The 12426-nt window shown below is 32.9% G+C and overlaps 7 non-coding genes across 7 annotated transcripts; all 7 read right to left on the bottom strand.

Moving 5' to 3' along the window:
* Window positions 1–318: 318 nt before the first annotated feature.
* On the bottom strand, window positions 319–390 carry TRNAP-AGG (transfer RNA proline (anticodon AGG)). The gene has a single exon. It is a non-coding gene; the product is annotated as a tRNA-Pro (tRNA).
* Window positions 391–1032: 642 nt separating this feature from the next.
* On the bottom strand, window positions 1033–1104 carry TRNAP-AGG (transfer RNA proline (anticodon AGG)). The gene has a single exon. It is a non-coding gene; the product is annotated as a tRNA-Pro (tRNA).
* A 451-nt stretch (window positions 1105–1555) lies between these two features.
* Window positions 1556–1627, bottom strand: TRNAP-UGG (transfer RNA proline (anticodon UGG)). The gene has a single exon. It is a non-coding gene; the product is annotated as a tRNA-Pro (tRNA).
* A 1501-nt stretch (window positions 1628–3128) lies between these two features.
* Window positions 3129–3200, bottom strand: TRNAP-AGG (transfer RNA proline (anticodon AGG)). Its single transcript has one exon. It is a non-coding gene; the product is annotated as a tRNA-Pro (tRNA).
* Window positions 3201–3870: 670 nt separating this feature from the next.
* Window positions 3871–3942, bottom strand: TRNAP-UGG (transfer RNA proline (anticodon UGG)). The gene has a single exon. It is a non-coding gene; the product is annotated as a tRNA-Pro (tRNA).
* Window positions 3943–4935: 993 nt separating this feature from the next.
* On the bottom strand, window positions 4936–5007 carry TRNAP-AGG (transfer RNA proline (anticodon AGG)). Its single transcript has one exon. It is a non-coding gene; the product is annotated as a tRNA-Pro (tRNA).
* A 1600-nt stretch (window positions 5008–6607) lies between these two features.
* Window positions 6608–6679, bottom strand: TRNAP-UGG (transfer RNA proline (anticodon UGG)). The gene has a single exon. It is a non-coding gene; the product is annotated as a tRNA-Pro (tRNA).
* Window positions 6680–12426: the final 5747 nt, after the last annotated feature.

Here is a 12426-nt window from a genome sequence, read left to right as displayed (position 1 = left end):
GCTGTCCATTGTTAAACTACAACTTTAAACCGGGGTTTAAATTAAACTCAAGTTCAGAATACGGGCCATAGAAACCAAGGGGTGATGATTAGACCAACTGGCAACAAATTTTTCTTTTTCTCACATACAATTTTTCTTTTTCTCTATATGCCTACTTATATTTTTCTGATTTACTTCTTTCATTAACGTGCAAATAAAAAAGTGTAGGTGTACGAGAGTTCTATACGAGATATGTGACTTATATCATGCCTTTAATCTTACTAAGAATTTCATGAAGACGATTAAAAGTAGGTTAAGAAGTTTAAAAAACTTCACGTGGGGCTTGTCCGGGAGTCGAACCCGGGACCTCTCGCACCCTAAGCGAGAATCATGCCACTAGACCAACAAGCCTTGGTTGAAAGACAGAGTCATTATACGCGATAGTTTCATTCGATCTAGGCACAAATTTGCAGAGTAGACAACTTTGACAAGTCTCCTTAGCAACACGACGCTGTGAATGGTAGGCAGGGTTAGCTGGTATTCCGATCTGTTGCCACGTCAACAAGATCGCACGCTTAGTTCAATTCTGAAAGGGTTTACATCCACTCTTGACCAATAATATGTATTTTCCATGACCTATGATCAAAAGCATACAAAACCAAGAAAGCATAATCGCTATATTGAGAGCAAACAACGTTTGATATCACTTTTCCATAAAATAAACACTTGGGCAAGGCGGATGGCAAATAAAATATTGAAATTATTTTTTCTTCTCATACAAAAGCCGATTCCACACAATACAAAAATACCCTTTATTTTTACTCAAAACAATGATTACAATTAATTTTCAATACTTTTTGGTCTCCATCCAGACAAAGCTATTTTCATTTTAATGCAGCTGCGTCGAAAAGTTTTCCTCATCACCTGTAATTATTTTCGCTCCCCTTTACCCCCAAAGCAAATACATGCGTGACCTGATATTTTATTTTTATCTTTCATTTTTTTGTTGCTGAAAGTAAAATATGGAGTAGGGCCGACTAAAACTATATGTGAGGGCTTGTCCGGGAGTCGAACCCGGGACCTCTCGCACCCTAAGCGAGAATCATGCCACTAGACCAACAAGCCTCAATTAGGTACATTAACTTTATGTTTTCATTGAGAGTTTGTGCTTTTTTTTTAGCGGATGTTGAAAGCTACGTGCCACGTCATACTCCACTGATCACATTGATATCCCGGTTTCACAAGTTTGATGCAATGAAGAGCCATGAAGACCAGACAGTGTACACACTTATAATCCTGTAATCTTCCGTATTTACATGAAATTCTGTAAATAAGGGCAATAACGTACAAATACTTATGAATCATGGGGTTAAGTATATTTAAAAAAAGACGTATTAAAATGAATAGAATAATAACTGTGGTTATATACTACTAGGTTACTCAGTAGGAGTCATGTACACTCTGGTCTTGGGAAATAAAGTCACTAAAATAAAAATGTTTTTCATCATTATATTTGAATTGACTAAATCGTGTGACCACAATCCCAAATTTGGGATTTGGTAAAAAATGTTCCACGGGGCTTGTCCGGGAATCGAACCCGGGGCCTCTCGCACCCAAAGCGAGAATCATGCCACTAGACCAACAAGCCTTAACTGTCCGCGGATGAGTGTTAATAGCGCTGTATCCTATTCAAATGTCAACAAAAGACCCCAAGCTATGCAGGCAGTGCTTGTGGATGTCGCAACACATTCAAGTAATACGTCCTGCTTTTTCACAACTGTGTATATCATAACCTAATTCACTCTATCATATAATTATTTTATCAATGATCTGACGTTCTATTTTATCTTTTGACTTAAAATATAAATCATTAATTCTGCCATTATTATTATTATCATTATCATTATTATTTCTGTTTATTGTTATTATTCTTGTTTATATTTCTTCTTTTTCTTTTTCGATCTTCTTCTTATCATTATTAATATTATAATCATTATCATTATTATTTTATTTGATTATCATTTTTATAATGTTTATTGTTATTATCGTCATCATTATTATAAGTGTTATACTTGAAACAAACTTAAATGACGAACTATGTGTCGAATTGAAGAAAAAAAAGAACGAAAATAATGACATTAAAGGGGTAATCCAGGCTGAAAATATTATGATTTGAATAGACAAACAAAAATCAGACGAATAAAGTACTGAAAATTTGAACAAATTCGAACAAGGCCAAGCTATGATATTTCAAAGAGTTGCATTATTTCAGTGAAACAGTTCTGTGCATGTCTTCAAGAATATTAAATGAGCAAACGGATGTCATATCCCCCTTGTTCTTTTGTACTTTATTATATGAAATTATGTTTATTCAATTTTTTTTCAAAGAACTAAAAAAATGTATGACAACTGATATAATGCATTTTAGATATTCACTGCTGCAACTTATTTTATTATAAAGGAGACATATCATTCTCTCATATATGAAAAATTGAAATAAATATGGTTTAATGCAATAACATAAGAAAAGGGAAAGTGGGGGATGTGACATCACCAACGCAACTGTAATGAATATTCATGACGATGTGCATATAACTGTTAAAAAAATATTGCTAAACTTTCAAATTCAATAACTTTGTTATTTTTTTATCCAATTTTGATGAAATACTCAGCATTTCGCTTAGTGAATTTTACTCTTTTTAATCAGATATAATCATTTTTAGCCCGGAGTACCCCTTTAAGTTTACCTCAGAGAGGTGGATCAATTTTATCTACCTCTATGGTTTACCTTCTTATTTGTTCTGACCAAAAAATGCCCCGCTTCCAGCGCCCCTACTTATAATGAACAGGGGCGGTGACACGGGCCGAGAGTAGGGGGGGGGGAAGGGGCGATCCGTCCCTATGAATCTTCAATTATTGCCAACAAAAAAAAAACAGGAAGAAAAATAAAGAAAGAAGAGTATCAAAATCGAGAAGCCTGTGTCATGTAACTCTCTAATTTCCGACGAGGGGTAAAGAAATACCCTGGCGGCGAAGCCCCTGCAGTGTGGGCCGAACATAAATTCATATATCCAAACTTTGGATTCAATTCTTGATGTCAAAGGAAAGGATACAAAAAAATGAGAAGTAAGAGAGAGCGAGAAGAAATTGGGCTTGTCCGGGAGTCGAACCCGGGACCTCTCGCACCCTAAGCGAGAATCATGCCACTAGACCAACAAGCCTCAGCTCCGAAGGTAAGGGCTGCAGCATCGGTTTTGACAGGTGGTGTTCAGGGAGAAAACTCTGTTAATTTTGTTTATTTCATTTTAAAACAAACCACAGTAACAAAATAATTGTTAAAAAAACAAACACATACATTATGATTTGTTATCGCCATTAAAAAATAGTATAGGCCTAATAGGCTAATTATGCTTGAGAGAACCCGTCGCTATAAAAGATAAGAGAATAGGCAAAATAGAGACATTTGTGACAAGAAAATGAATGGCAAAGCCTCTAAACATGTAACAAGAAGTTTTCCAGCTCAAAAAGATGAGATAAAGGAGAATTACAATATTATTGAGCCAATTTTATGTCAAAAGAATTACTTGGCCAATATATTCTCACTTCTTCTGTGCCTGATTGTACAAAGGAACACCTTATTACTGATAATTGATTGATAAAGAGTCTTCATACTTTTTCATGATGATCATGGTAGTCGAAGTTGCATTTTGGCCTAGTATAACCATGATGATAGGCCATAATAATGTTAAAAGTTAAAATTTCCGAGTTCTATTTCCAAAATAGAAAAATGCAGAAATTGTTACAGTTGTTGTGGAATTCCTGAATATATCAATGAATTTAATTGTCAAGAGAGCTCAATAGATTGGACTGCCAAAGAAAAAAAATGCCACGGGGCTTGTCCGGGAATCGAACCCGGGGCCTCTCGCACCCAAAGCGAGAATCATGCCACTAGACCAACAAGCCTCACTTGGTGCGGAGAAGGATATATTACATCCTAATCCGATTGAGTTCACGAACAATTTTGCGAAGTCGACACAAATTTCCCTGGCAACGCATAACGCTGCACGGTGCACAAGGATTCAGCATGTGGCCACGTCAGCAAGTCTAAATTGGATTGACTGTCAACACGATTGATATATAAGCCTAAACGTCCTTATGATTACACATTAAATAAAAACATTGTTTAAAATTTTTATACAAAGCTGTTTACCAACCTTACAGTAGTTGTTTAAACAGTTTACACAAGTGTTTAAAATCTTAAACGACACTCTTTAGTCTTTAATATTTAATTCTTATTGAATTATGTTTTTGTTTAATTTGTAAGACAACTCTTGATAAGATTCAAAATAGTAGAGTGTTGTAGAAAATTTAATTAGCGTGATTACATTGTAGCAGTGATCAAAAGACAATATTATTTTCGTTCGTTTGATGATTATTGATTGATTTTTGTTGTTCATGTGTTGTATTATACCTAAATAGAAATGTTCATGATGTGAGATAAAATAATCGTAATTATGAGAAATAGTATACGTGAATATAAAGATGTGTTAATGCGCCAGCCTATGTACCTGTATTTGTTTTTACAGCAGATAGAATTTCAATTTAAATGTTTTAGATCGATTCAAATAAAAAAAGTCAAGTGAGATCGGAAATAGAAAAACAAAAGTAGCCTATATTAAAAAAAAAAATACTCATTCAGTTTTAATTGATTCGATTGCTCAGCGCTGCAAATTTATTTTATGTTATATTCTGTATTTTTTGACTAGGTTACAAGTTGTTTAGTTCTAAATTATTTCAATGTCATATTCTGTAACATTTGTAAATCATACTTATGCCTTTGCTCAATTGCAATTATGTTATGTTATTTTTTTATATTCTATCAGATTATGCATTATGTATATGTTTTTAACTGAATGATCAATAAAGACTATTAAAAAAAATTACATATTAGTGATGGGGCTTGTCCGGGAGTCGAACCCAGGACCTCTCGCACCCTAAGCGAGAATCATGCCACTAGACCAACAAGCCATTGTTAAAAATATTGTCATCAAGTGAAATCAAGTAATAGTACACTTGATTTATTTTCCGTTCTGGTTGATATGCCTCGCAACAGGGCGAACAATTCTCATTGATACCATGTCACAAAATACTCTTCATGAAGTTCATAACTGCATAAAAAAGTTAATAAAAATTGTGTGACTCTATTAAAGGGGGAACAAAATAATCTGGAATAAGAGTTCCTCCATTAATCGATTAACTTCTGTTTGAAAGTGAACTAATGTGAATTTTGATTAATCAAACGACATATAATGTAATAACAAACAATGGAAAAAGGGAAACTTTCCTGAGAACTTGTTTTGGATTCGAAACCATCAGTGCTAGCGAGAATCACGCTAACTTTACTAACCAATCTCGGATTATTATTTTTTTATCTGTCGGTAAGTAATTGATTTCATGATATTTTTTTTGTAAGTAGATAGGATTGTTAAGATTTTTTATTTCACCACTGTATCAAGTTTTCGAAAACAAAGCAATGATCATTTACAAAATCATTAATTGGTTGACTTAAACCATATAATATACAGTTGTGCTCAAAAGTTAGTGAACCCCACCACAAAATGCACTCCTTCATGCTGAGTGTTGAATGTAGAAAACAACACTAATATACCATGATACAATGTTCAGCGAGCCCAGAGAAACAAACTTTGTTGAAGGTAATATTTTATCACTTGACTCCACAATGATATATCTATATAAATGGCAGAACTTGAACACTTTAAAGATGCTAATTTTTGGTGGGGTTCACTAACTTTTTAGCCTCACCGAATAGGCTTCTTAGGACAAGACTTGCGGACATCCTCTTCCATCGATCTAACCATCAACTGATATTATAATAGATATGGGGCCCGTCTTATAAAATATTGTAAATTTGCCATATAACTTCCATGGAACCCTTCATTGTGATTGGCTGCTGAGCCATGTTGCCATGGCAATTGCCATAATGGCAAAATTATTATAATTGTAACACGTTATTAAATGTACCCCAGTTGATCGATTTGATCAGGATAAAATTACAAAATATGATATATACAATGCAAATAAGGGTAGGATAAGTTGAATTCCACAATTTTCTCGTCCTTGATATAATAAATGTATTATACATAATATAACGACAGGAATGAATATGATAATATAATTGGACATGAACTTGTCCTGTACACAATTATCCAAACACAGTAGAGTTATCTGCGCATTCTAGAGGTTGCACTTCACAATTTCAAACAGAAAGTTATTAAAATGGGAATAAGCCTACGAGTGGAGGACTTTACAAGTCCCCTAAACCATGTCACACTTTAAATCTAGCTATATAAACTTAAATATAAGGCACTTCAAATATATCACTGACACAAAATGATTACGAGAAAACTATGACAAAAATGTATATAACTTATTACGAGAAAAGGAGTGTTGGTTTCTATAATTTCATTATAATAATGACAAAGCACGATGAACTTTAAACTGTGATTATGCAGATACGGTTATTGATGATTTTATCTTTATGGCAAATCCAAAATACGAGAAAAAGCAATCCAAGTTACGAGATAGAATAAGACAAAAATTACTCGCGGGGCTTATCCGGGAATCGAACCCGGGGCCTCTCGCACCCAAAGCGAGAATCATGCCACTAGACCAACAAGCCTCTCATGTTCTGATCATGATAGACGTTACAAATTAAGTGTTAGTATACAGTTTACTTAAGACTTGCTGCATATCAAGAGGAAGTTCTGTATATAAATCTACCACACCGTACCCCACATAATGGCCCTTCAAAATATAGGCCTACTTTTATGACATTTTAGATTGGTTTAAAAAGTTTCCTGACAGTGTTACGTGCGCATTTTCCCTTGTTTGTGTGAACCGCCCCTAAAAGATAGCATGGGATCATTCTTTTCATGATACAGTCAGCCCATATAACTTATTGATTTGAATGATTTAATTTAGAAGATAATCTGTTCAGAGAACCTGAATTGAAAAAAAAAAGTATTATTACCGAGATAATAAATCGAAATAACGTTCAAATATTTTTTTTTGGTCACGGAGAATCATTGAAATATTACGTAACAGTTACTGTAATTTTGTAAGATTCTGATGTTAGAACATAAATCAAAATAATTGAAATGATTGAACCTTTATCAGCGCTGACTTTATCTCACGGAGGGGAAAAGGTACACTCTTAAAAATGTTGGGCAATATACTGTCCACACAACAATTGGTTAATCAACTTAATCAAATTCTGGGTAGTTTTAAACCAATAATGTGTACTTGCTTCGGGTGAAAAATACACAGTATTTTTTGAAAACTACTCAGAGATGGATAATTTTTAAAACTATTTGTTGTGTGAACAGTATGTTGACCAACATTTTAAGAGTATAGTCCACAACGACGTAAAGAGTATTATTATACTCGATCAGCAAATGGGAAATAATTATGTTGGCTCCATATGAGGCGCCGAATGTACCAATATTATATAGAACAATTATTTGTTATATAATCATTATTTATTAAATAATAACTATTATTTATATATAATTTACATTTTATTTGTAAATAACTACTATTATATAAAATATCATTTCTAATTATTTATATATAATTCCAAGTAATACTTCATTATTTGTAAATAATAATAGTTCGACATTCCATTATTTATAAATAATGATTATTTGTTTTTCATTATTTATAAATAATGATTATTTGTTTTTCATTATTTATAAATAATGATTATTTGTTTTTCATTATTTACAAATAATGATTATTTGTTTTTCATTATTTATAAATAATGATTATTTGTTTTTCATTATTTATAAATAATGATTATTTGTTTTTCATTATTTACAAATAATGATTATTAGTTTTTCATTATTTATAAATAATGATTATTTGTTTTTCATTATTTACAAATAATGATTATTAGTTTTTCATTATTTATAAATAATGATTATTTGTTTTTCATTATTTATAAATAATTTGTTGAGTTTTCCATTATTTATAAATAATGATTATTTGTTAAATAATGAAAACGTTTACTTCATTATTTATAAATAATTTTTTCGAGTGCACCATTATTCTCATTATTTATAAATAATCATTATTTAATGTTCGAGTTTTCCATTATTTATAAATAAAGATTATTTGTTAAATAATGAAATATCTACTTCATTATTTATAAATAATAATTTTGTTTCAATATCCCATTATTTATAAATAATCATTATTTATAAACAATTTTTACAGTTTGCCATTATATATAAATAATCATTATTTATATACATATAACCATTATTTATTAAATAATGCCATTATTTATTAAATAATGCCATTATTTATTAAATAATGGAAAACTCGCTATAACATGCAAATGTGGGACCGCCCATGATATGAATATTCATGATGCGATTTCCTTTTTCGTGATTTTTCTTCACGAATTTTTGTCCATTTCCTCTTCATAATGACATTTCTTGAAGCAATTTTCTAGGGATATGGTCTGATTGTAATATTCTACATTTTCTATATAACTTCGTCTTCGTAGAAATATCAAAAAGTGTAATTTTATACGATTTTTCCTACAGTTCACAATCCCCATAGGCGCGCGTGTACGGTAGGGACAACCGGTGAATCGACGGAGTGCTCTTCATCGAAATACTACGTTGGTTGGTCCCCGGAAGTGGCGGGCGGAATTTAGCCCGAATCCATATCCTCGATGGAAGTCGATCAAGTGCATATGAGCTGAGAGAGTGAAATATCAGTGTACTTGTACAGGCCCTTCTACTTTTTATAAATATTTCTTGTTGCTTTTTTTGTTAAGTTAATTTTTCCTGGTGTAAAGATAAGTTTCAGTTCTAATAATGCACTTCAAATACATTTTGGAGTGTCTGTTTGAGGCGTTTGGGGCGATTTCACCCTGACCCCAAAATGCTCGCAACGACAATACGGGGGCATGATGACCCCTAAATTTTTAAAAACTTATTTTTCTATTGAAAATTATCACAAAATTCACCAAAAGTGTGCACGAAAGCCTTCGTATTTCACTTTTAAAACTCCAAAAAGTGCCCAAATGACAAGCTTGGTCGCTTCGCTGTCGCTTTCAACTTGAGAACGTTTACGCGTCTGCTTCGATATATCCCCCCCCCCCCCCTCCTCCGAAAGAAATTCTGTATACGGCCATGCTCTAAAGAGCCTGGCACATTGATTTATGTATACTTTCATTTTCATTATTTTTTATCTCATTATCAACATGGCCTTACGCAGAATTTTTTCCAGGGGGGGCGGGGCCGGAGCATGACGCGCGTAAACTTTCTCAAAAAAATCTTGAAAGCGAGACAGCCACGGGACCAAGCCCAAATGACAAGCTTGGTCGCTTCGCTGTCTCGCTTTCAACTTGAACGTTTACGCGCGTCTGCCCCCACCCCCCGAAAGAAATTCTGTGAACGGCCATGCTCAAAAGAGCATATATGGCACATTGATTTATTTGTACTTTTCATTTTCAGTATTTTTATCACATTATCATCATGGCCTTACACAGAATTTTTACCGGGGGGGGGGGGGGAGCAGCTAGGACGCGCGTAAAGTTTCTCAAAAAAATCTTGAAAGCGAGACAGCGACGCGACCAAGCTCAAATGACAAGCTTGGTCGCTTCGCTTTTTCAAGATTTTTTTGAGAAAGTTTACGCGCGTCATGCTCCGGCCCCGCCCCCCCTGGAAAAAATTCTGCGTAAGGCCATGTTGATAATGAGATAAAAAATAATGAAAATGAAAGTATACATAAATCAATGTGCCAGGCTCTTTAGAGCATGGCCGTATACAGAATTTCTTTCGAAGGAGGGGGGGGGATATCGAAGCAGACGCGTAAACGTTCTCAAGTTGAAAGCGACAGCGAAGCGACCAAGCTTGTCATTTGGGCACTTTTTGGAGTTTTAAAAGTGAAATACGAAGGCTTTCGTGCACACTTTTGGTGAATTTTGTGATAATTTTCAATAGAAAAATAAGTTTTTAAAAATGTAGGGGTCATCATGCCCCCGTATTGTCGTTGCGAGCATTTTGGGGCCAGGGTGAAATCGCCCCAAACGCCTCAAACAGACACTCCAAAATGTATTTGAAGTGCATTATTAGAACTGAAACTTATCTCTACACCAGGAAAAATTAACTTAACAAAAAAAGCAACAAGAAATATTTATAAAAAGTAAAAGGGCCTGTACAAGTACACTGATATTTCACTCTCTCAGCTCATATGCACTTGATCGACTTCCATCGAGGATATGGATTCGGGCTAAATTCCGCCCGCCACTTCCGGGGACCAACCAACGTAGTATTTCGATGAAGAGCACTCCGTCGATTCACCGGTTGTCCCTACCGTACACGCGCGCCTATGGGGATTGTGAACTGTAGGAAAAATCGTATAAAATTACACTTTTTGATATTTCTACGAAGACGAAGTTATATAGAAAATGAAGAATATTACAATCAGACCATATCCCTAGAAAATTGCTTCAAGAAATGTCATTATGAAGAGGAAATGGACAAAAATTCGTGAAGAAAAATCACGAAAAAGGAAATCGCATCATGAATATTCATATCATGGGCGGTCCCACATTTGCATGTTATAGCGAGTTTTCCATTATTTAATAAATAATGGCATTATTTAATAAATAATGGCATTATTTAATAAATAATGGTTATATGTATATAAATAATGATTATTTATATATAATGGCAAACTGTAAAAATTGTTTATAAATAATGATTATTTATAAATAATGGGATATTGAAACAAAATTATTATTTATAAATAATGAAGTAGATATTTCATTATTTAACAAATAATCTTTATTTATAAATAATGGAAAACTCGAACATTAAATAATGATTATTTATAAATAATGAGAATAATGGTGCACTCGAAAAAATTATTTATAAATAATGAAGTAGACGTTTTCATTATTTAACAAATAATCATTATTTATAAATAATGGAAAACTCAACAAATTATTTATAAATAATGAAAAACAAATAATCATTATTTATAAATAATGAAAAACTAATAATCATTATTTGTAAATAATGAAAAACAAATAATCATTATTTATAAATAATGAAAAACTAATAATCATTATTTGTAAATAATGAAAAACAAATAATCATTATTTATAAATAATGAAAAACAAATAATCATTATTTATAAATAATGAAAAACAAATAATCATTATTTGTAAATAATGAAAAACAAATAATCATTATTTATAAATAATGAAAAAACAAATAATCATTATTTATAAATAATGAAAAACAAATAATCATTATTTATAAATAATGGAATGTCGAACTATTATTATTTACAAATAATGAAGTATTACTTGGAATTATATATAAATAATTAGAAATGATATTTTATATAATAGTAGTTATTTACAAATAAAATGTAAATTATATATAAATAATAGTTATTATTTAATAAATAATGATTATATAACAAATAATTGTTCTATATAATATTGGTACATTCGGCGCCTCATAGCTCCATGCTGATCTGAAGATGGTGTGATTTTAATAAAACAGAGCCCTTCTCCAAAAAGCATTTGGGTATGTAGGGAAAAAAAAGTCCCAGACCCGGGGCGTTTAAATCGCACCCTTTCGTCATTTTTTTTTATGTGTAGCTTCCCTGGTTGTGATAAAGGTTTTGATATTTTTCTTTACCCCTCCCTTTTCGTTCTTTTTTCCCCCTCTCATAATACGCATTCTTCGATCAAGCCCAATTCGATGTAATTACGAAGAATTATAGGGAAGAAGACAACCGGAGAGCAAAGTGTTGCAAAAGAGGCGGCGACACACCTGGTATGGGGTGGGTGGGGGTAACACGACTTAATTTAGACCAATTGTACCAAATTAGACCAATGACCCATATCCCTCATTCTGATATTTTTCTTCCTTTTAAATTCTCCCCCTTTCCCTACCTCGTTTTAGTTTTGGTTCGTATGGCGGGGAGAGAGATAGGGCATGAAAATTCGTTGTAAGGGAAATTTTCTATCTTGGTAATGAAAAACAATATTTAATCAAGTTTTTAAGGGAAATATTAGGTTTCTTGTTCTTATTCTCTCTCATTTTTTAAAAATAATTGTTTTTGGGGTCATCACTACTTGAAAAAACATAAAGGATGGGGCGGACACCCCTGTCTTCTGTGGCACCATCCCAGGGCCCTATGCATAAGAAAAAAAGAAGGAAATAATGCTTCTCACTTGTTACCATTACTAGCATTCATTCTCTCCCTCCCCCTCCATCCCTATATATATATCTCTCTCTCTCTCTTCCATACCTCTATGTCTCTGTGTTTCTCTCCTTCCATCCCTCCCTGTCTTCCTCTGTCTCTCCCCTTTTCAATCTCCCATTCACATTC

The sequence above is a fragment of the Lytechinus pictus genome, chromosome 3, assembly GCF_037042905.1.
Source record: "Lytechinus pictus isolate F3 Inbred chromosome 3, Lp3.0, whole genome shotgun sequence".
Taxonomy (NCBI): domain Eukaryota; kingdom Metazoa; phylum Echinodermata; class Echinoidea; order Temnopleuroida; family Toxopneustidae; genus Lytechinus; species Lytechinus pictus.
The sequence above is the reverse complement of the archived record's forward strand: the minus strand, read 5'-3'. Positions and strand labels throughout refer to the sequence as shown.